We start from the raw sequence: 25,173 nt of genomic DNA, 5'->3' as shown, positions 1-25,173 counted from the left end.
CATAGTATTTCAGACTTTTTCATTATTGTTATTGTATGTGTTATGGTGATCTGTGATCAGTGATCTCTGCGGTTACTAATTATTTTGGGGTACCGCAAACCACACCTATGTAAAATAATGGACTTAATCAATAAATGTTGTGTGTGTTCTGACTGCCCCACCAACTGCTCATTCTCCCATCTTTCTCCCTCTGCTCCAGCCTCCATGAGACACAACAATAATGAAATCAGGCCCATTAATAGCCCTACAATTGCCTCAAAGTGTTCAAGTGAGCAAAGAGTCATATCTCTCTCACTTAAGTCAAAAAAGAAAAATGATTAAGCTTAGTGAGGGAGGCATGTTGAAAGCCAAGACAGGCTTTGAAAGCTGGGCCTCTTGAGCCAAACGGCTATCCCAGCTGCAAATATAAAGGAAAAGTTCTTGAAGGAAATTAAAAGTGCTCTTTCAGTGAACACATGAATGATAAGAAAGCAAAACAGTCTTATTGCTGCTTTGGAAAATATTTTAGTGGTCTAAATAGAACACCAGACCAGCCACAATATTCCCTTAAGCCAAAACCTAATCCAGAGCAAGGACCTAACTCTCTTCAGTTCTATGAAGACAAAGAGAGGGGTGAGCAAGTTGCAGAAGTTTGAGGCTAGCAGAGGTTGACTCATGAGGTTATTTATGAGGAAAGAAGCTGTCTCCATAAAACTACAAGATGAAACAGCAAGTTATCCATAAGATCTAGCTAAGATAACTGACTAAAGTGGCTACGCTAAACAACAGATTTTCACTGTAGACAAAATAGTCTCATATTGGCAGAAATGCCATCTAGGACATTCATAGCTAGAGAGGTGATGCCTGGGTTCAAACCATCAAAGGACAGGCTAACTCTTAATGCAGCTGGTGACCTTAACTTGAAGCCAATGCTCATTTACCATTCTGAAAATCCTAGGGCCAGTAAGAATTATGCCAAATCTACTCTGCCTGTGTTGTCTAGCTGGAACAACAAAGCCTAGATGACAGCACATCTGTTTACAGCATGGTTTACAGACTATTTTAATCCCACTATTGAGTCTCACTGCTCAGAAAAATAGATTCCTTTCAAAATATTATTGCTCATTGGCAATGCACCTGGTTACCCAAGAGCTCTGATGGAGATTTACAGGGAGATTAGTGTTATTTTCATGTGGCTAACACAACATCCGTTCTGCTGCCCATTAATCAAGAAGTAATTTCAGCTGGGTGCAGTGGCTCACACCTGTAATCCCAGCACTTTGGGAGGCTGAGGCAGGAGGATACTTGAGCCCAGGAATTCAAGGCTGCAGTGAGCCCTGTTTGTGCCACTGCACACCAGCCTAGGTGACAGAGCATGACCCTGTCTCAAAAAAAAAAGTTATTTCAACTTTCAAGTCTGATTTAAGAATCCATTTCATAAGTCTAAAGCTGATATAGTGATTCCTCTGATGGACCAAATTAACTCCAGATGTGGTAGAAACGGTAAGAGACCTAGAATTAGAAGTCGAGCCTGAAGATGTAACTGAATTGCTATAATCTCATGATAAAACTTTAATGAATGAGGAGTTGCTTCTTATGAATAAGCAAGTAGTTTCTTGAGATGGAACCTAATCCTGATGAAGATGTTGTGAACACTGCCGAAATGACAACGAAGGTTTCAGAATTCCATAAACTTAGTTGATAAAGCAGTAGCAGGGTTGGAGAGAACTGACTCCAATTTTGAAAGAGGTTCCACTGTGGGTAAAATGCTATCAAACAGCATTACAAATGACAGAGAACTCTTTCATAAAAAGAAGAACCAATAGATGTGGCAAACTTCATTGCTGTCTTTATTTTAAGGAACTGCCACAGACATCCCAACCTCCAGCAGTCACCACCCTAATCAATCAGCAGCCATCAACATCAAGGCAAGACCCTTCCCTGAAGGCTCAGATGATTGTTAGCATTTTTAGCAATAAAGTATTTTTTAATCAAGGTCTGTACATTGTCTTGTTAGATATAGTGTTGTTGCACACTTAACAGACTATGGTATAGTGTAAACATAACTTTTATCTACATTAAGAAGCCAAAAAATTTGTATGACTCACTTTGTTGTGATATTCACTTTGTTGTGGTGGTCTGGAACCAAACCCACAATATATCCAAGGTATGCCTGTATACCTATTAGCTTCAAAGCTATCATCTTACTTAATGGGGAAATATTAGAAGATTCTGTGCTAAAATAAGGGAACAGTTAAGGATGCTCACTATATCCATTCTTATGTAATACTGCATTGGTAAATACAACTGTATTTACCAATGCAATTACATAAGAAGGCAATCAGAGGAATCAAAACTGGAAAAAAAAGAGGTAAAACTTCTATTCACAGGTGGCACCGATGATATGACTATACAGAAAACTCAAAAGAATGAAGAATACAATCAAAAGTCAGAAAATGAAAATCAAGTATTAGATGAAAATGAGTAAATTCCTTAAAACCAGAGTAGAAACAAACAAGTAAACGTAAAACCTAAAAACAAGCAAAATTAAACCCTCTGCACAACTCAAATATACCATAAACAAAGTAAAAATATAAATGACAAATGTAAGAAATATTTGCAACTTATAAATTCAGAGCTAATATCCCTTATACGTAAAGAACCTCTAAAATTTCAGAATAAGCCCCAAAATCTAATAGAAAAAAAAAATGGGCAAAATATGTGGACAAGCAGAAAACACAGAAAGTAATACAAAAGGCCTATAAATTTATGGAAAGATGCTTAATTTATCCCATTATTAAAGTAATTTTTAGATTACATTTAATATATCATTTCTACATATTAGACTAGCAAAACTCTAAAAGCCTGGCAATGTACTCTGCTGTATAGACTGCAGGGAAATAGGCATTCTCATACACTACTGGTGGGAACACAAAATTTCACAATCTTTTTAGAGGGAAATATGGCAATAATCACCAAAATTACGTATGCATTTACTCTTTGACCCACCAATCTCATTGGCAAAAATCACAAAATGATGTATACATAAAGTCATTTATCATAGCCCTATCTGTAATAGTAAATCAATAAGGAACTGGTTGAATACAGTATGGAGCATCCATATAGTGAAGTACAATCAGCTATTAGGAAAAAAAAAAAAGAGGGATCATGTTAAAATGTAACTAAAGAAAAAATAAAGTGGACTTCATCAACATTACAAACTTTTTTGTTTCAAACGACACCATCAAGAAAGTGAAAAGTCAACCACAGAATGTAAAAAAATCCCTGTAAATCTGCAAATCATATATCTGATAAAGAAGTTCTACTCAGAATATATAAAAATTCTTCCAACAATAAAAATACAAATAACCCAATTAAAACATGGACAAAGGATGTGGACAGATGTTTGTCCAAAAAAGATACACAAATGCTAAGTACATAAAAACATACTTAACATTAATCCAAATTTATGGTTCTCACATTATCTGAAGGTTAGAGACCTAGTTATTTTGTTTTTAGTTAATAAGGGCCTTTAAGCTAAAGTATATAATAAGCATGTAGTATATTTATGCTAAGAAGCTAATCACATGAACAGAGGAAAAAGGATCTACCATCCATAAGTTTTAGTTATGTGCTTCATGTAAGTAAAACACGAAAATGCAGTAAGGTTTGATTTATGCTAATTTAAAAATACATTCCATAAATTTCCCAAGTAAATGTGATTTCTCTAAGCATTAAAAATTTCTTAAGATGTGATTGCGACTGTAACGTATATTTGAAATGCCCAGATCTGCTTAAACAGAATATAAACAAACATGTTTTCTAAATCCCCAGGGTCATCATATGCAACAATACAAAAAAAATCAACTCAATTGCACAGGGGCTGCTTCTCTCTACAGCAGGTTCTCTCAACCCTGAAGCTATTTGAGGCCAATGGTTCTGGGCTGCGGGGCCATCCTGTGCATCATCAGATGTTCAGTAGCATCCCTGGCCACTACCTACTTGATACCTATAGTATCCTCCAAGGCATGACGATCAAAATTGTCTCCAGACAGAGCCAAATAGCCCCTTCATGGCAAAGCCCATGAGACTTGAAAAATCCCTGCTATAAATTAAATGGTCATGCTTTTGTACTCATGTGCTTGAAATTTGTCTTTTCTAGCTCCTCCCTAAATGTCTGCCAGTCAATGGCCCAGTAACTGTATGTAGGTTTCTCAAAGGATTCCCTTGTCCGTTTATAACTGTTTTACGTCTGTTGTACACCAAAGTGTCAATACACTGCTATGATGACAGCCAGTCTCCCAAAGAGGACCTCTTTGGTTATGGTAAAAGAGGGTGGAAGTTCCCCTCTGAATAAAGGCATGAGTTTCTCCAATTATAAATATTATGGCTATTAGTTTTTAGATTTTTGATCTTGCTTTAATCTTGGCCAAAACCAAAAGTACAAAAATCATATCATGTCTAAATTTGCTTTTTAAAAACTTGCTAGTGAAGCCAAATATCATTTCGAGCACATTTTTTGTGTGTGTCTGTAGCTCTTCTTTAGAGAGGTATCACTTCTGTTCTCACTGTATCGTCTGCCATTCTTAATGATTCTTCAAAATTTCTTTGTTTCTCATTGTTGTTGCTGTTTTGGTAGAGATGGGGTCTACTATATTGCCCAGGCTGGTCTCAAACGCCTGGCCTCAAGAGATCCTCCTGCTTTGGTCTCCCAAAGTGCTTGGATTACAAGTGTGAGCCACTACACCCAGCCAAAAATTCTTTATATACCATAGGAATATTATCCTTTGGGTTATCATCTATATTGCCAATACAGTTCTAGTTCCCTTCTCTGTTAACAGGGTTTTTCTTTTTAAATTTGTATGTAGTCAAATTTGTCCATCTTTTCCTTTAAGATTTTTGCATACACTTTTCTCAACTTAATAGTTTTAGAACTACGTACCAAAAAAGTACCTTTTTGGCATAAAAATCTCAATTTCTTTTTAACCATGAGATGCTTTCTGACAAAAAAATAAAAAATCCAAAGCCTAACACTGATTCTTCTTTTAAAGCCACATATACCAAGAGCATATTAGATACTAAGCCACTACTACCTAGGTTAGAAAGAGATAAAATTACATGGGAAAAAATGTCCAACTGATAGAATACAAATATGGTCTTATCACCCTGAACATGCCTGATCTCATCTGATCTTGGAAGCTAAGTAGGATTAGGCCTGGTTAGTACTTGGTAGACAAAATAAGAGAAATTTTCTTATATTTCATTTGCAGCCATGAAATGTCAGTACAGAATTGATTTTTTAATGAAGAATTAGAAGATGTGAAAATTATAAAAATCTTGATACAGAGCTGTTGCTATTTTATCTACATCAATTCTCATTATTTACAGATTATGTATTTGCAAATGTTCCTACTTGCTAAAATTATTTGTAATCCTAAAATCAATCCTCATGATGTTCTCACATCATATGACCGCACACATGCACAGAGCAGCTGAAAATTGAGTCACTCAGCATGCGCACTCCCAGCTGGGGCCCCTGCGACCATGTTCTGCCTTGTTTCAGTACTCAGACTGTGATAACAGGCGTCCTTCTTGAGATCTGATGCCAGGTGTTTCCCTTTCTTGTGTTTCTGGATGTGATTTTGTTGTTTACAGTGGCCCCCAAGTGTAATGGTGAAGTGCTGTCTAGTGTTCCTAAGTGCAAGAAGGCTGTGATGTGCCTTACAGAGACACTATAACACTATATATGTGTTAGATGAGCTTTTGTTCAGGTATGAATGACAGTGCTACTGCCCACGAGTTCAATGTCAATGATTCAACAATATGATTCTGGAAAAAGGAAGAGACAATGCACTAATCTGTATATGAAGCCATTTCCAAAAGTGCTACAGTAACATCTATAGCATGTGATGAAGTCATATAAAAAACAGAAAAGTAGCTAACTTTCTGGATTCATGGGATGACAATCAAACAGTAAGTGTAGTGAACACCAACGTTGGGAAGCTGAAAGTCAAAGAAATTCTTGGTCTCCTTACACAGGGTAAGGAAAATGTTAAACCCTTCTTGGCTAGTGCTGGCTGCCTCATGTTCAAAAGGTGATATGGCATGAAAATGTTAAACTTGAAGGCAAGGCAGGTTCTGCAGATCAGGAGGCCGCAAAAGAAATTTCTTAATATTTGCTAAAGCAAATATTTTCACAGCAATGGGTTATGTGGAAGACATTGGCTTGTTTTACAATGAGATTGGCAAATGAATCCATCTAATACAAATGGCACTTTGGTTTATAAAAACGTTGTGACCCCAGGCTCGCAGGAACCAAACTCTGTATTTCTCCTAGGGCAATAGGTCAGCACTCACCAATTCAGTGCATAACTACGGTGAACAATGAGAATCAACTCTAAGTATAATAAAGTATGTAATCTTTGCTTTTTAAATGTTTTGAACGGCCATTTCTATAATACACAATAAACATTCTGTATATGTTATTGATATAAATAGAATGTATGCCAATAAAAGAGGTAGATTTTTTAAAAAAGGGAAAATGTGGTATTTCTAGTTAGAGACAGCGAACTTTGAGTAACTAACAGCATGGCAGATCAGGGATTATTGTGATCCTGTCATCTGCTATAACATTTCCTAACAAGTTAGTTAAAATGACATAATCACTGTCTATTAGGAACTTGAAAATTGAAGAAAGAGGATATGTAAGCATTTTTATTAATATTCATTTTTAATTGGCTATTCACTTATTATATAGCAATCATACTAGTCTGTGCTAAATTAACTAAAATGTTTCATTTCTCCAATTTTTTGAGATTTGTCATATAGGTCGTATAATAGTAAACTTCATGTCTGATAAAAATAGCAAATAACAATTTTGTACTTCAAAACTGGTGGAATGTGAACTACTTAGAGAACATATCAATACATTAATAACATGACTAACGGTATTCAAGGGCAGAAAGACAAGAGGAAATTTCAATCTGTTCCAATACAAACTAGCTTACACCAAAAGTTACACATCTTGCTTAATAAAGGAATGAATTTAAAAGGTAGGGTAACAATAGTTTATATTTTCTACACATTATAATAGTAGCATCATACTACGGACAATTCAGGTGATACCTCAACCTGTACTGACTCTCTTTTGTCCTAATAAATTTATCTTTGAAAGTAGCATGTTTTAATTAATCCATGAAGATAGACCAAAGAAAAGGTTTGCAATTGAACTTTTCCATTGTTTAGATTCTGATTACATGGGAATTACTATAATTTTTTAAACCCTTAATTATTTGCCATTCCATACAAAAGAGGCTATACCATAATGAAGGAAAAAATCTTATCTGTATACATATTACTATAATGAATGAACAGGAAAAAGAACTAAGAAATTATACGGCCACTTTCTGGATCAAACCTAGCAAAGACATGCGAGGGAAAAACAGCTCCTGGCACTCACTCTAATGCCACGTCCCACCAGAATCACAACACATTTCAGGCTGATGTCCAACTTTTGAGCAACAGAATTCTGGTTTGGAGAACATACACTTCTGTCTTATTTTTGATACCATCTTATATATAAAATATTTCATTAAATGTGAAATAAAATTTGAAATTTCACAATTACTTTACACATTGTGAAATGTCAGGCAACAGTAGACATGGCCAACAGTGGATACTGACAATGTGTGTCAATAAATCTGGCACTTTCTATAGCTAAATAAACCAAATACTTCTGTTATTGCAATATAATAGCTCTTTCTAAAGTACTCTGAGGTTTTTTGTTGTTTTTTTTTTAATAGTACTCTGAATTTTAATTTGGTTAAAATATGTTTCTTGTAATCTTGAAGAGGGGTATCAATTGGGTTTGGTGTCACTTCACATTTCTAATGAATTTGTAATGACTGCCTAGGGTACTGGGTGGAGAAGGATTCTGAGGTCCAGGAGTAAAAACAGTTTTGGGGATTAAGGGAGGAGAGTCGGTCTCCAGGAAACTAAAATATATATACAATTATTAATTGTGACTTCTGAAGGTATATTTTCTAGAATAATCCCATCTCATCGGCAGTAAAAATGGTCACAGCCTGAGGCACAGATTCTTTAAAACTTGCCAGGATGGTACTGGGCAGCTCACATCCATCCCTAACACTTTTGGGCTAACTTTGCGTGAATCCTGGCAAACTATTTCCTTCACTTATTATTCCATTTCACAAACTTTTTCCCTTGCTATCTTTGAAGATGGAGTGAGCAGAGTAACTAGTGGCCACTCTATCTGAGGAGCAGGGTTCCATTAAAAAGGAAGAGAAAGCCGGGCGCGGTGGCTCACGCCTGTAATCCCAGCACTTTGGGAGGCCGAGGCGGGTGGATCACGAGGTCAAGAGATCGAGACCATCCTGGTCAACATGGTGAAACCCCGTCTCTACTAAAAATACAAAAAATTAGCTGGGCATGGTGGCGCATGCCTGTAATTCCAGCTACTCAGGAGGCTGAGGCAGGAGAATTGCTTGAACCCAGGAGGCGGAGGTTGCCGTGAGCCGAGATCGCGCCATTGCACTCCAGCCTGGGTAACAAAAGCGAAACTCCATCTCAAAAAAAAAAAAAAAAAAAAGGAAGAGAAAGAAGTGTAGCACTTTCTTAGGCTCTGTTTCAGCACTCCCACAATAGAATAATTGCCTTTCTCCTAAGTGATACAATGTCTATTTAAAGTGTGAGACTTGATAAAGTATAAAATTAGTTCCCATTTATACTGACATATCCAGAATTTAATATGCAAATATTTTTAATGACAACAGTAAATGTATTAAGTAATTATTTACTATTGTGGTGTTCTTTCAAAAGTAAACTACATTTTAAAATAATGGCCAAGCGCGGTGGCTCACGTCTGTAATCTCAACACTTTGGGAGGCTGAGGTGGGTGGATCACCTGAGGTCAGTAGTTAAGAGATCAGCCTGGCCAACATGGAGAAATCCAGTCTATACTAAAAACACAAAATTAGCTGGGCATGGTGGTACACACCTGTAATCCCAGCTACTCAGGAGGCAAAGGCAGGAGAATCGCTTGAACCCAGGAGGCGGAGGTTGTGGTGAGCCAAGATCGTACCTGGGCAACAAGAGCAAAACTCCATCTCAAAAAAATAATAATAATAACCTCAGTGTTCTGCCTCATAGCAATTCCCAGGCCACAGTGCAGGGACAGAGATCCAAAGGGAGCCTGTGGCCTCACTGAGCTGAGAAGAATGAGACCCTAGACTGGAGTGGCCGAGTTTCGGTTCAGCCTTTCTTCTCCAAAAATTCCTGTTTTCCAAAGTTAATTACTTTCTATGAATCAGACTTCAGATCCTCTTCCCTTCCTATCACGTACAATGTTTAGGATAACCATCTAACATTTTCCACTCTGTTCTTTAAGTCCAAATTTCATAAAATTATTCTTTAAAATGCAATTCTAACAGCAGCAATTAATATAATTCTTGACTGTATCTGGTAATCCAAAACTGGCAAAACTATGTACATACATTTAAGAAAATTTGACTTAGCACACTTTAAAAACATAGACTAACTTTGGGAGTTATCAACCGAGGTCTACCCGGAAGACAGTAAGGAAAACCAATGGTGGACGAGGTTGTGCTGTGCTGTCAGAAGAGCCCTGATGAGGCACTGGTAAGTACCCTGTCAGCACCGAGCCCAGGGAGCCTTACCTGGTCTCTCCCTAAAATTCCACTTGCCATGAAGCTTGACTTTTGTGGAATCGGTGAAGAATTATGAACACTATATTAAAGAGAAATTAAAGAAACCTATGGAAATTATCAGGCACTGCCTAGGTCCTGGGATACCTGTGAAGCCTCAAAACGCTAGTGTGAATAATACAATTACTAAGGTATGAATGCAGATATTGGACAGTAGGAGTTGGAGCCACAGCGAGTCTTACACCTCAAGGACTTCTTCCCAGAGCAAACGAAGACATACTCTTCTGATACTCAGTTTAAAGACTCAAATCTACTTCTGTAGATGGCCAAACCTGTAGAACCATCTGTACATGGAAATAATCCTCCCAACCTGGAGGAATGTCGATAATCACCAGGTGTGATTTCTGAAATCCAGATAAACACCAGGGATAAAGAGAAGGCTAGCCAGAGAGCTGGGCAGAGCCTGAAAAACCTCAGGTGGTCTCACTATTGACTGAAGGCATAACTCCACGACGGTTGATCTGATCACCCCAGGGAAAGACATTCAAGTTTTTGTTTTTTTCTTTTAAATCTTGTTTTTATTGCATTTTAGGTTTTGGGGTACATGTGAAGAACATGCAAGATTGTTGCATAGGTACACACATGGCAGCGTGATTTGCTGCCTTCCTCCCCTTCACCTATGTCGGCATTTCTCCCCATGCTATCTCTCCCCAACTAGACATTCAAGTTTTTCTGATGCCCATCAGGATTAGGAGACAACCTGGAGAGTTGAATACAGGTCAGGCAGGAACACTGTGTTGCTGCTTTTCAGTCAAATTACTGGAATGCCCAGACATTCAAACTGGATGGCAGCCCATATCCTGACTATAATGTATCTCAAGATCTAATGTGTATTTACCTGTATTATGGCTATATCTGAGACCATCAGGGACTATCAACCAATGATACCTTTGATTATCCATCTTCCCTGGCAATACAGTAGCATGTTTGAGGAATCTGAAAAGATTTAAGGCTTTCATCGAGGATGCATTTTCAGGTTATTTTAATTATCCTCTTTTTTTTTTTTTTTTGAGACGGAGTTTCGCTCTTGTTACCCAGGCTGAAGTGCAATGGCGCGATCTCGGCTCACCGCAACCGCAGCCTCCTGGGTTCAGGCAATTCTCCTGCCTCAGCCTCCTGAGTAGCTGGGATCACAGGCACGCGCCACCATGCCCAGCTAATTTTTTTTTTTTGTATTTTTAGTAGAGACGGGGTTTCACCATGTTGACCAGGATGGTCTCGATCTCTTGACCTCGTGATCCACCCGCCTCGGCCTCCCAAAGTGCTAGGATTACAGGCGTGAGCCACCGCGCCCGGCAATTATCCTCTTTTTAAGGTAACTTCATGGTTCTGCTTCTTGAAAGAGAATTTCTGAGGCCTGGAGCTAAAAATCCCAGGGTACAACATTTTATACAAGCTATTTCAAAAATAAGTATTTTAAAAGGTGCATATACCTCTGCCCACTTCAAAAAATAAAAATTTTAAACTTGAAAAGCTAAAATAAAACTGTTTAACTTTTAAAAATTAGAGCCCAGGCTGGGCACAGTGGCTCACACCTGTAATCCCAGCACTTTGGGAGGCTGAGGCGGGCGGATCACGAGGTCAAGAGACAGAGACCATCCTGGCCAACATGGTGAAACCCCGTCTCTACTAAAAAATACAAAAAATTAGCTGGGTATGGTGGCATGTGCCTGTAGTCCCAGCTACTCAGGACACTGAGGCAGGAGAATTGCTTGAACCCAGGAGGCAGAGATTGCAGTGAGCCGAGATTGTGCCACTGCACTCCAGCCTGGCGCCTGGCAACAGAACAAGACTGTCTCAAAAAAAAAAAAAAATTAGAGCCCAATAGGAGAAGAAACGTACCTCAAAATATGAAAAGCCATTTATGACAAATCCATAGTCAAGACCATACTGAATGGGGAGAAGTTCAAAGCATTCCCCTTAATAACTGGAAGACAAGGCTACTTTTACCACTTCTACTCAACACAGTACTGGAAGTCCTAGCCAGAGCAATCAGACAAGAAAGAGAAATAAAGGTCATCCAAATTGGAAAAGAGAAAAGCTATCTGTTTGCCAATGATATGCTCATATACCTAGAAACACTAAAGACTCTTCCAAAAGACTCCTAGATTTGATAAATGAATTCAGTAAAGTCTCATGCTACAAAATCAGTGTACACAAATCAGTAGCACTGCTATATACCAACAACCACCAAGCTGAGTGTATCGGTTCGTTCTCACACTACTAATAAGGACATACCCGAGACTGGGCAATTTTTAGAGAAAAAGAAGTTTAATGAACTCATCCACATGGCTGAGGAGATCTCACAATCATGGCAGAAGGTGAAGGAGAAGAAAAGGCATGTCTTACATGTTGGCAGGCAACAGAACCTGTGCAGGACAACTGCCCTTCATAAAACCATCAGATCTCTTGAGACTTATCCACTATGATGAGAACAGCATGAGAAAAACCTACCACCATGATTCAATTACCTCCCACAACACATGGGGATTATGGGAGCTACAATTCAAGATGAGATTTGGGTGGAGACACGGCCAAACCATATCACTAAGAATCAAGTCACTAAGAACTAAGAACTCAATCCCTTTTATGACAGCTGGAAAAACAAAACAACAACAACAAAACCCTAGGACTATACTTAACAGAGAAGGTGAAAGATATCTACAAGAACTACAAAACACTGCTGAAAGAAATCACAGATAACACAAGCAAATGGAAATACATCCCATGTTCACAGATTGGAAAAATCAGTATCGTGAAAATAACTATGCTGCCCAAGGCAATCTACAGATTCAATGCAATCTCTACCAAAATACCAACATCGTTTTTATAGAAATAGAAAAAAATTCCTGAAATTCATATGGAACCAAAAGAGAGCTCAGATAGCCAAAGCAATCCTATGTAAAAAAGAACTAATCTGGAGGCATCAGATTACCTGTCTTTACACTACAAGGCTGTAGTAACCCAAATAGCATGGTATTGATATAAAAGTAGATACACAGAACAATGGAAAAGAATAGAGAACCTAGAAATAAAGCCAAATACTTCCGACGAACTGATCTTTGACAAAGCATACAAAAACAAAATTGGGGAAAGGAAACACTATTCAATAAATGGTACTGGGAAAACTGGAAAGTCACATGTAGAAGAATGAAACTGGATCCCTCTCTCTCACCTTATACAAAAATCAACTCAAGATGGATTAAAGACTTAAATCTAAAACCAAAACTCATAAAAATTCTAGAAGAAACCATAGGAAAAAACTCTTCTGGACAGTGGCCTAGACAAAGAATTTATGACTAAGACCCCAAAAGCAAATGCCACAAAAACAAAAATAAGTAAGACCTAATTAAACTAAAAAGCTTCTGCACAGAAAAGAAAATAATCATCAGCATAAACAACCTACAGAATGGGAGAAAATATCTGGAAACTATGCATCTGCCCAAGGACTAGTATCCAGAATCTATAAGGAACTCGAATCAGCAAGAAAAAAAAAAATCCCATCAAAAAGTGGACAAATGACATGAATAGACACTTCCCAAATAATAATATATGAATAACCAACAAACACATAAGAAAATGCTAAATATGACTAAACATCAGGGAAATGCAAATTAAAACCACAGTGAGTTACCACCTTATCCCCACCAGAATGGTGAAAACCAATAGGTCAAAAACCAATAGGTATTGGCATGGATATGGGGAAAAGAGAGTGCTTATGGGAACGTATACAAATGTAAATTAGTACAACCTCTATGGAAAACAGCACAGACATTCCTTATAGTGCTAAAAGTGGATCTACCATTTGCTCCAGCAATCCCACTGCTGGGTATCTACCCACAGGAAAAGAAGTCATTACATCAAGAAGAAACCTGCATGTGTATGGTTATTGTGGCACAATTCACAATTGCAAAGATATAGAACCAACCTAAGTGCCCATCAACCAACAAATGGAAAAAGAAAAAGTGATACACACACACACTATGGAATACTCTCAGCCATAAAAAAATAATGTCTTTTGCTCAAACTTGGATGAAGCTATCAGCCATTATTCTAAATGAAATAACTCAGGAATGGAAAGTCAAATACTGTATGCTCTCACCTGTAAGTGGGGACTAAGCTATGGGTACACAAAGGCATACACAGGAGTGTCACGGATATTGAAGACCCACAATGAGAAAGAGGGGAGAAGAGTAAGAGATTTAAAAAACTCTTTAATATTTAATATTTTTAAAACATTGGGCACAATTTACACTACTCAGGTGATGGGTGCACTAAAATCTCAGATTTTACCAGTATACAATTTATCCATGTAATTAAAAACCACGAGTACCCCAAAGCTAATGAAATATGTATGCATATATATAATAGTACAAATAAAAAATTAGAGGCCGGGTGCGGTGGCTCACGCCTATAATCCCAGCACTTTGGGAGGCCGAGACGGGTGGATCACGAGGTCAAGAGATCGAGACCATCCTGGTCAACATGGTGAAACCCCGTCTCTACTAAAAATACAAAAATTAGCTGGGCATGGTGGCGTACGCCTGTAATCCCAGCTACTCGGGAGGCTGAGGCAGGAGAATTGCTTGAACCCAGGAGGCGGAGGTTGCAGTGAGCTGAGATCACGCCATTGCACTCCAGCCTGGGTAACAAGAGCGAAACTCCATCTAAAAAAAAAAAAAATTAGAGCCCAGACACAACTCCTGAGATTCTGATTTAATGCTTTTGTTAAGGAAAAAAAAGGAATTCAGATGCTCAGTCAGCCATAACTGAGAACCACTATGCTAAAACACTCCTGGTTCCTAATGTGAGTTGTGTAACACTGTCCTCTAAAATTCTAAATAGTTTATTTTAAAAAATAGGCTGGGCAAGGTGGCTCACCTCTATAATCCCAGCACTTTCTGCGGCCAAGAGAGGCAGAACACTTGAGCCTAGGAGTTCAAGATGATCCTGGGCAACATGGCAAAATCCTCCCCTCTATCAAAAAATACAAAAATTAGCCAGGTGTGGTGGCATGCGCCTATAGTCCTAGCTACTCAAGAAGCTGAGGTAGGAGGATTGCTTGACCTCAGGAGATCAAGGCTGCAGTGAGCCGCAATGGTGCTACTGAACTCCAGCCTGGGCAACAGAGCGAGACTCTGTTTTTAAAAATTAAAATAAAATAAAATAAATAAATGAGGTACAAATACTACTGTATTTGTAAATTCAGCATAAACAACAACAATAGTAAAGTCTTCCTCAGCATGAGCAGAGAAAAAGCCTAACTTTAAATTGGACTGCTGGCTGTTCAGCTTTTAATTCATTTGAAAATAACAGACTAAAACTATTTTTATCTGGATAGTCCTAAAAATATTTAAAAATTAACTCTCAAATGATTCAAATGACAGTTTCTATTTTCTTTTTTTTGAGGCAGGGCCTTGGCTCTGTTGCCCAGGCTGCAGTGCAGTGGCATTATCTCCGCTTACTGCAACCTCTGCCTCCTGGGCTCAACTGACCTACACGTCTGAGCCTCCCAAAGTGCTGGGATTACAGGCAGCATGAGCCACTGTCTCAAATGGCAGTTTCTTACCTGAAACAATCCAACATGAATATTGATCACAAATGAAAGGCTTCTTAAAATTAGAATTGTAGGCCGGGCGCCGTGGCTCACACCTGTAATCCCAGCACTCTGAGAGGCTGAAGAGGACAGATCACAAGGTTAGGAGTTTGAGACCAGACTGGCCAACATGGTGAAACCCCGTCTCTACTAAAAAAATAGAAAAGTTAGCTGTGCAAGGTGGCTCGTGCCTGTAATCCTAGCTATGTGGGAGGCTGAGGTAGGAGATTTGCTTGAACCCGGACCTGGTAGGTGGAGGTTGCAGTGAGCCAAGATCACACCACTGCACTCCAGCCTAGGTTACAGAGTGAGACTTCATCTCAAAAAAATATATATATATAATTGTAGAACATAGATATGCAGACTGGTAAAATAAGTATTGTGAAATAAAAGATCTCTGGTCCTTTAATATTAAATTTGATATTTCTAAACATGTAAGAAAAATGCTAAACTATAACTACAGTAGAAAAAATGCCGTAGACTTAACACCCTCTATCATTTAAAAAGACAACATCTCTAATGGTAAACAATCTCCTCCCAAAACCTATTAAATTTGACATCAATGAAAAGCCCAAATAAATTTTTCTCATTTTTTTGTATTGCAAAAACTGGGCAGGGAAAGTAGGTATATTTTATATTAATTGAGGAAGGACTCCATGTCAAAATTCAATCGAAAATAAGGACCTGCTCTCTAAACAGCATTTCTCAGACATTCTTTCAAGATAGAAAAACAAGCAAGAAGCAGATAAGAATCTACAAGAAGAGAAACTAAAAAATATACTATCTTTCAAAAATTGAGAACTTTCCCCATGCTTAGCCCTCAATTATCCCATTGCAGTATCACTGCTGATGAGTGTCAGGATGATCTCAATCTGTGGGTGCAATCACTCACTTGATTATTTCTCTCCTTACCATATGCTTCTCACAAAATGGTATCATTTTATTTTAGATGACAGTACACACCCAGTGGAATGCTAAAACCTTAGTATTTAATATAGCTTTCAAGAAATTAGGTATCTTAATCCAAACTGAACTTATCCAGTAGGGGGAATGTTATAAGATTCCTCAAGACAATGACTTCCCTCTCTAAGACAGCAAGAATACTTTAGTGTTGGAGATAATTCCAAATATTTTAAAACAATTTTCTCCATTGTGTATTAAAATAAAGACTGTAGGTTCCCCGCCCCAGTGCTCCTGCCCCTGAATCAAGTTATCTTCCTAATGTGAGCTACCATAGTGACAGCAAGAAAATGAACCAATTATCTATGCTTGTTCTCAGATTACTAGCTGTCAGTACCAGTGAGTTGGCATTAACCAGAACTTCATAGATAAAATGTTTTGATTGCTCAGACTTTCCTAATACTCCTGTCTTCCTACCACCTGCTTTTATAAGCAGAGTGGGCATAGTTTTATACTTTGCTAATATTATGTACTTTTGCAGACTTATAAAAGTGCATTGGGAAAGGGAAGGTATATCACTATAAAGATCTAAGAATTTGATGGGTTTTAAGGAGACAGAGTAGCATAGCAGATTACAGATGTGGTAGTTATGTACTCGAATTCAGACCAATTTGATTATGTATCTATGACCTTGGGCACCAGTAACTTAACTCTCCTGAGTCTATTCCCTTATTATAAATTGTTACAATGACACATCCTTCATGATGGTTTTGTGAGGACTAAATGGGATATGTAAATTTCCTAGTATGGTAGGCGCTCAAAAAGTGACACCTTTAAAACAACAAGCCAGGCAAGGTGGCTCATGCGTGCAATCCTAGCATTTTGGGAGGCCGAGTCAGGTGGTTCGCTTGAGCTCAGGAGTTTAGGACCAGCCTGGGCAACATGGTGAAACCCCATCACCACAAAAAATCAGCCAGGCATGGCAGCACACACCTGTAGCTCTAGCTACTGGAAAAGCTGAGGTGGGAGGACTGCTTGAGCCCAGGAAGCGGAGGCTGCAGTGACCAGAGTTTTCACTATTGCACTCCTGACAGAATGAGACCCTGTCTAAAAACAAAACAAAACACAAATAACACAAATGGTGTTGCCACAAACAACATTCATGATTAAACCCAGCTTCCTAAAAACTGCTTACAAAGTACTTGTAAAGCGACCTAATGTGTACATCCAAATTAAAACGTATATAAATCAGATTATCTTGCTATAAACCATACTATCTTCCGATTTCTAAAAATACCATTTTAATCCCAGTTATGAGAGCTAATATTATATGACAAGCTCTCAAAAGAAATCCTTTAGATTTTGTAATACCTTTCGTGTTCACATGATAAATGTTTAGGAATGAAAATCCTTTGCTCTTAAACTATAGTTTAAATTTACTTAACATATATGCAGACCAAATCACAGAGAACAAAAAACTAAATATTTAAATTGGATCTATCTTTCATTTAAATGCTCAGATAATATCTGGAGAACATAATATATGTTTGATATTTAATAGAGCTCTACTTTTCAACAGAGTACTTTAAAAGTTACCAATCATAATAAAGTTGCTTTTAAAAACACTCAGATTGTTAATATAGTAAAATCTCAAAGTTACAATCAGAATAAATTTTATATCATCAGTGCTAAGACTTTGCAAGTAATCTTAACTCAAATATGACATATCTTAATTCATACACTGTCCCACAGGACTGGATTGCAGTGGCTGATCAGCTGGCCATACATAGCGTCAAACTCCTGGGCTCTAGCAGTCCTCTTGCCTTTCATTTTACTATGCGTGCTTCAGTAATTATGTTATTCTGAACTCTAAACTCTACAATGGTGAGAACCCTCTCATCTTGTTAGCCTCAGCATCTAGCAAAGGTATGGCACATAGCAGAGTTTCGATAAATAACAATGTATTAATAAATGAAGTCAAGATATTAAAATTGCATATATTCTACTTATATGAAAATACAGTATTTTAGTTTGATCTTATGAAACAAACTATAAAGTAACTTGAACTATAAACGCATTGATTTAAAACCAAACTAGTTTACCTACTATACTGAAATATTAAGTTTACAGAAAGATAAAAATATTATGTGCATAAGTTTTCAGCAAAACACATTTTCCAATTAATGTGTAAGCTAAGTGATCTGTAAATATATCCTTCTCTGAAAAACAAACAGATCAAAGAGTCTATATGATTCCTTTAAAACTCTGAAATAGCAGCATTCTATTAATTCTGTCATTTCTACATCTCTAGTTTTTCATAAAAGTGGGAAAACTTTTAGACATTTATGAAGCAAGCACTCTGGACATTTGCAGATGTTATCAGCATTAAGTGAAATGTGCCACATAATGCAACTGTAACTTTACAACGACTTACAGTGTGAACTATAAGTTCATTTACAGTGACTACAGTGTGAACAATAACTGAAGTATATGCAAGTAAGGTTATTTCTACTGCTATCTAATCAAACATATTTTAAAAGAATTTACCCAGTACTTTTATTATGAAAATATTTTCCAATATGCTAAATTCCCCTTAAAAGAAAGCTAAGCTAAAAATCAGGACATTTGTCTTGAATAGGAAAAATATATATGCAATGGAAGATTAAATATCTATGTCTATTAATTTGCCAAATTTCTCTCCTAAGACATATAATGGATTACACAAACACTAAAAAAATTTCAATTTTTTTATTTTACAGATTATTTCTTTGCATTTGCAAATAATTTTGATACTAAAACTTGTATAGCATTTTCATGATACAAACAATAACTCTCTGGATTTTCTACTGAAAAAAGAGAAACAGCACATACACAATCTTCCTTAAGCAATAAATCATTTCTGCATGTTTTTAAAACCACAGCTAAGCCGTGATTATTCAAAAAGACTACTGTATTATTTAGATTTGGATCCTTATCTCCCTCACATTATCTTCATTTCTAGCACTTACCTCTTATCCTAGAGATTCTCAAACTTTTATGTTATATAAATCACATTCTCTCTCAAAACATATCTCATCCACTTCTCGTGTGTGAGAGAGAGAGAGTGTGTGTGTGTGTGTGTGTGTGTGTGTGTGTCTGTCTGTCTCTGGGATGGGATGAGATGGGATGAAGGGTATGCTACAAGGTGAACCTTCCATAATTAAAAGGAAGACTGCTATGCTTTTAAGATGACAATGTGTAGATGGGCACGGTGATTCACACCTCTAATCCCTGCACTTTGGGAGGCCAAGACGGGCAAATCACCTACGAGTTTGAGAAGAGCCTTGCCAACGTGGCGAAACCCCAATTCTACTAAAAATACAAAAATTAGCCAGGCAGGGTGGCTCCTGCCTGTAGTCCTAGCTACCTGGAAGGCTGAGGTATGAGAATCACCTGAACCCAGGAGGTAGAAGTTGTAGTGAGCTGAAATGGCGCCACTGCACTCCAGCCTGGGCAATAAAGCAAGACCCTATCTCCAAAAAAAAAAAAAAAAAAGTGTCACTTTTTTAAAATAGGAAAGTATACATGTAAGTAACTCTGCACAGTGGCTGATATACAGTAGACAGGCAAAACATGAACTATTATAAACATGGTCCTCATTTATGTTATAAAATTGTGGCTACCAAATACTTCAAAAGTCGAGACGAACAGAGGACAAACCACTCATAACCTGAAGAACAACCTCCATGTCACTAATATCTGCACAAATCACTGTATCAAAGCAGATTTACACTTGTTTTGCAAACTTGATAATGGCACTGCAACTAACTGAAAGTTGGTATATGAGAGATATAGGTAGAAATTAAACTCAAATATGCTGAATTCCTAGTAGAAATGTTGGTGAGGGTTTAACAAAGATCAAATGAAGAGAAAACACCAGTTTTTCTTTATTCAGAAAGTCTATCTGCTTCAAGGAAATACAGAAAATACAACTTGAAGCAGTTATGGACTGACAGACATGAAAAAAAGAAAAATACTAGTGTAAAACCAATGGTTAAAATAAGAACTCTCACAGTGTATTTTAGTTATTTGTATTATCCAAATGAATAAAATTATTCATCAAATGAATAATGAAAATAAATGAATAATAATATCATTAATCAAAGTAACAATAGGCCAGGCACAGTGGCTCATGCCTGTGGTCCCAGCACTTTGAGAGGCCAAGGCAGGCAGATCACTTGAGGCTGGGAATTCAAGACCAACCTGGTGAAACACAAAAGTTAGCCGGGCATAGTGGGTGGGGGCCTGCAATCCCAGCTACTCGGGAGGATGAGGTAGGAGAATCACTTGAACCCAGGAGGCAGAGACGCAGTGAGCCAAGTTTGCACCACTGCATTCCAGCCTGGGTGACACAGTGAGACTGTCTCAAGAAAAAAAAAAAAGGAAAACAAAATTCAGTATTAAATCCAATTTAAAGTTTTCAAACAGTGAAAAGTTTTAACTATCATAAGGCTAAGTCTGACTATTTTCTCTCTCTTTTTTTTTTACCCCCCCAAGATACAGCCTTTTTGCTTAAATGTAATGATGTTCTCCATTTAGAATTCAAATGAAGGACTAGGAAGTTAAGGAAAATCTGACACCAGAGGCTTAGGGCTTTAAGTAAGCATGTTAGAGCAGCGTTTTGATACTTTTGTTGCAAGCATTAAAATCCTCAGATAGGTTGAAAATTCTCAGTGTCTCAATTAAGGTATGCCAAAGGGTATGAATGCCTCTATTATACACCACTGGAACAACCCTAAGAAGAAAAAACTTGGAGGGTTACAGAAAGATAAGAGTCCAAGCAAACGTATGTCATCCATTGAAACATGCATGACATCCACTGAAAACACCAACAGGGCCAGGTGCAGTGGCTCACACCTGTAATCCCAGCACTTTTGGGAGGCCGAGGCAGGTGGATCACTTGAGGCTAGGAGTTCGAGACCAGCCTGGCCCATGGCGAAATGGCCCCCTACTAAAAAATACAAAAAATTAGCCACGTGTGGTGAGGCACGCCTGTAGTCCCAGCTACTCGGGAGGCTGAAGCATGAGAATCACTTGAGCCTGGGAGGCAGAGGTTGCAGTGAGCCGAGATCGCACCACTGCAATCCAGCCTGTGCAACAGAGCAAGACTCTGTCTCAAAAAATAAAAACAAAAAAACACCAACAGAATGGTATCCTAGGAATATTCAGTATCAATGAAAGAACTAAATTTTAACATTTTAATTGATTTCTTTTCGTAGAGCTGGAAGCTCACATATGTACATTTATGTAAACACCTCACAAATGGTAATTGCAAAAATAAACTGTCCAATTTAGAGACTGCAAAAGGAAGATTTGGTTTTCAAATGAGCAATATCTATGGGGGGAAGTATCATGTAAAATACAGAAATCCTTTAAGTCACAGAGGTAAGCAAGACAAATATTTTGATTCTGTCATAATCACATCCCATATCCTCTAATCTTTGATTCTCTAGCCTGGTCATCTTATAACGATGAATCGACCAAAAATAGCAACTATAATGTAACCCGTGCCAGTTAGTCCAAGACAAGGCAAATTAAAGGCCTGTATAGAAATTCATATTTTGTCTCCTGCTTGTAAAAATTAAGACATTCAGGAAAATTACAAAGATGATCCTGCCTACCAGAAAGCACTCAAACTTTTCAACTTTCAAAGTACAACCAACACTATCTCCCTGAAAATATCCAACCATTAATTAAAATCAATGACCTAAAAAATCTGAAAACGTTGTGCTCCCCATAATTACTAAGCTAAAATTACTATATTTCTCAGTTTAGAGGAAAACAAGTAAAGATTTACTTTCTGCCTCTGGACAAACACATTAAATTTTTTTAAGAATGCTCTTGCCTCCATATGACTCAGCTTACTGTGGGATGCAGAACAAGGGCTCTAGACCTCCCTAAAAACCCAACCTGCACCACTCCCTCCTACCGGCAGGGCCCTGAATGGACCACCTGGGTACCTCCTCCAAGCTCACAGACATTCATGTCACTAGATCCTGGATATGACAGCAGATACTGTATACACAGTACATATGACACTCGGTACTAGGTACACACTGCATCTGACACTGGGTACAGCTTATGTGGCAAGGATAGTGCATGTCTGGTGCATATGACATTGGGTACTACTTACACACCATATATAAAACCAGGTAATGTTTTATATACAGTGTGTAGGTAGTCCATGGGGTACTATTGTATATGTCACCAGATATATATATGCAAACCATAACACCAGGTGCTGTATATACATATACACTGCATGACACCAGATACTATATAACATATGACATCGGATACTGCATACACAGCACATATAGCGGCAGGGTACCCTGCGCATACTGCACAGAAGACTGGGTAATGCGAAAGGACTGTATATGACACTGGGTGCTGCATACAAAGTGTGACAAGGACACTATGTACACACCATCTAAGACCCCAAGTACTGTGTGCACACACTATATGACAGCTGGTACTATACACACAGCATCTATGACACCAGGTACTACAAACACACTGTATATGACACAAGGTGGGGTAAATATATTTAATACTTTAATAAACTATCCATATACTATATACACTTGTATATGACACGGAGTACCGCATACACACCTCATATGGCAGCAGGGTACGATGCACACACTGCACAGAATACCGGGGAGGTGTGCACAGCCTAGGTGAGGAAGATACATGTGCACACCGTATATGATACCTGGTACGACACCGGGTACTTCGTGCACACTGCATATGACACAGAGTACACCACAAGAGCCCGCGTACTGGGTACCCACCGCATTAAACACCACACAGCACACCGAGCCCTGGTGCACACAAATAAAACAGGTACGACGCACACATCGCCAGCTCCTACTCCTCCCGGCTCGAGAGAAAAGCACGAGGGGAGACTCTTAAGTGAAAGTCCGGGTCCCGGCGCCCCCAGGCAGCCCCTCATCCCAGCCAAGTCCTCGGGAGTTTCTCCCCGGAGCTCTGGGTGGGAGGAGGGCGGCGGAACCCGCAGGACTGTCCCGGAGGTCCGCAAGGACCTGTTGAGGCGGCGGCCTCTCCGCCGGGGTCGCTCGCAGCCCCGGGGGACCGACGAATCTCCGCCCCGGGCCTCGGGGCCAGCCCTGCCCGCCGCTCCCGGGCTAGCACACGGCGTGCGGCGCCGACAAGCGCTTCCTCTTCTCCCGCCACACGCCCGGGGCCGCGTTCCCCGCCGGCCCCGACTGCGCACGGGCCCCGGAGGCCTGGCCGAAACAGGGGCCCAGGGCCCGGCGAGCGGTGCTCACGCGACTCCGCGGCTTCCCGGCCCGAGCAGGCCCCGCGCGGTCCTCAGGGGCCTCATCCCGGGGCCTTCTCTGCAGACGCCCAAGGCAAGGGGGCGGCGGGCGGGCAGCCTCTGCAGGCCCCGCCGCCGCCCTCGAAGGCCCCGCCGGCCCGACCCGCCACCCACAAAGCTCCCCAGGAGCTGGGAGCCCTTCGTGAGCCGGTCGTGAGCCGGCGAGCGGCCGTCACCACCAGCGGCCGCCGCCGCCGCCCCAGAGGCCGCGGCCAGGCAGGCTCCACGGCGCGGGCCGCGCCATCTCCATGGACGCCCCCACCCGCACCGCCGCCCCGCCGCCCCGCCGCCGAGCTTTTCCCACCATTATGCTCCGGCTCCTCCACCGCCGCCGCCGCCGCGCCCGGCCCTCCCCTCCGGTGCCGCCTCCTTCCCGCCGCCCGGCGCCTCTCGGGCCTGAGCCGGCGACGGGCGCGGGGGGCGGGGGGGACGCTCAGGCCGCCTCCTCCTCCTCCCTGCCGGCCTCCTCCCTCCTCCCCGGCTCCCCCCGCCCGGACCCCGCCGCCGGCTCCGCGCGAAGGGCTCCGGGCTCAAGGGGCGCCATGTTTGCAATACTCCACCTCAGAGAACGCCGCGGTCGCGCCCGGGCCAGGGAGGCGAGGCGGCCGGCGCGCCGCGCGCGGGGTGAGGGCCGGGAGGGCCCCGCCGCCCGCACTTACTCGCGTTTCCCCGCGGCGCCACGGGCCTGCGGGGCCAGAGCGGGCGGCGGGAAGTTGGGCGCCGCCGCCAGGGAAAGTTGGGTCCCCGCGAGGCCGCGGCAGCCGCTCACATGGCGATGCTGCGCTGGGCGGCCGCTCGGCCCCTCGGCCCTCCCGCCCTCGGAGTTTATTGTGTCGGGTCGCGGCGCCCAGCGGCCGGGCCGGGCCGCACACGGGGGACTCTAGCGGCGGGCGCCGGACTTGCGCGCGGCCGGCCCGGCTCGCGGCCGCCTCCCGCCCGGGGCCGGAGCCGTGCACGCGGCTCCTACCTTCCCCGCGTACTGTCCTCGGCGCCTGTAACCGAAATTTGTTGGAGCATATTCCTCTGTCTCCACACACACGTGAAGGCTACGTACGTGCAGGCGCGCTGGAGCCGGGAGCGGGCGCCGAGGCCGGGGCGCGAGGGGGCATTGTCAGGCACCAACGCCGCTCAGCCCCGGGTGGACCCGGTGCCTGCCCGGGGCTCGCGGGGTCCGGAGCGGCGTAGCCTGAGAAGTGCGAGTGCTTCCCTGAACAACATGGCTTAGGTAGTCTGAACAGCCCTTTGCTCCTGTCGTCAGAGAGAGTGGTAGGGATACGCTAAGTTCCGCGTTCCATCTCTGCGCAAACAGGACTGTGAAAAGAACAGGACCACCCATCAGCAGCCCTGCAAGAACACTGCAGATTTGCGCGAGAAGTAGGCTATCTTCTGTGGCGAGTAATTCTAGAACCCTAATCAGAGACGATGCCTTAAAACTGGTTTCAGAAACGCTCGGAGATAAGCATGCTTTGATAGTGTTCACCTGTTTTCCCTGTGGACCTTTCGCCACTGGGAGTCGGGAAACACCTGTCAGCTAGAGTCCTGTGAAATTCGGTGAGTAGAGGAGAGCAAGGTGT

The 25,173-nt window shown here is 40.8% G+C and overlaps 1 protein-coding gene across 11 annotated transcripts in view; it reads right to left on the bottom strand.

Annotated features, from left to right (window-relative positions):
* ZMYND11 (zinc finger MYND-type containing 11) overlaps positions 1 to 24,635 on the bottom strand; it is a 122,663-nt gene extending 98,028 nt beyond the window's left edge. For 6 of the 11 annotated variants that reach the window (XM_021670709.2, XM_064371785.1, XM_021670710.2 and 3 more), the window contains exon 1: positions 23,904 to 23,964. The gene's annotated coding sequence lies outside the window, so the exon portion shown is untranslated. Of the gene's footprint in view, positions 1 to 23,903; positions 23,965 to 24,566 lie in introns of those variants that run through there. The other 5 variants (XM_021670712.2, XM_012466952.2, XM_064371788.1 and 2 more) reach the window with 1 other exon arrangement.
* Positions 24,636 to 25,173: the final 538 nt, after the last annotated feature.

The sequence above is a fragment of the Aotus nancymaae genome, unplaced genomic scaffold (assembly GCF_030222135.1).
Source record: "Aotus nancymaae isolate 86718 unplaced genomic scaffold, 86718_ANA_hifiasm-v0.15.2.pri h1tg000173l, whole genome shotgun sequence".
Classification (NCBI taxonomy): Eukaryota; Metazoa; Chordata; class Mammalia; order Primates; family Aotidae; genus Aotus; species Aotus nancymaae.
This window is presented reverse-complemented; position numbering and strand designations above follow the sequence as displayed.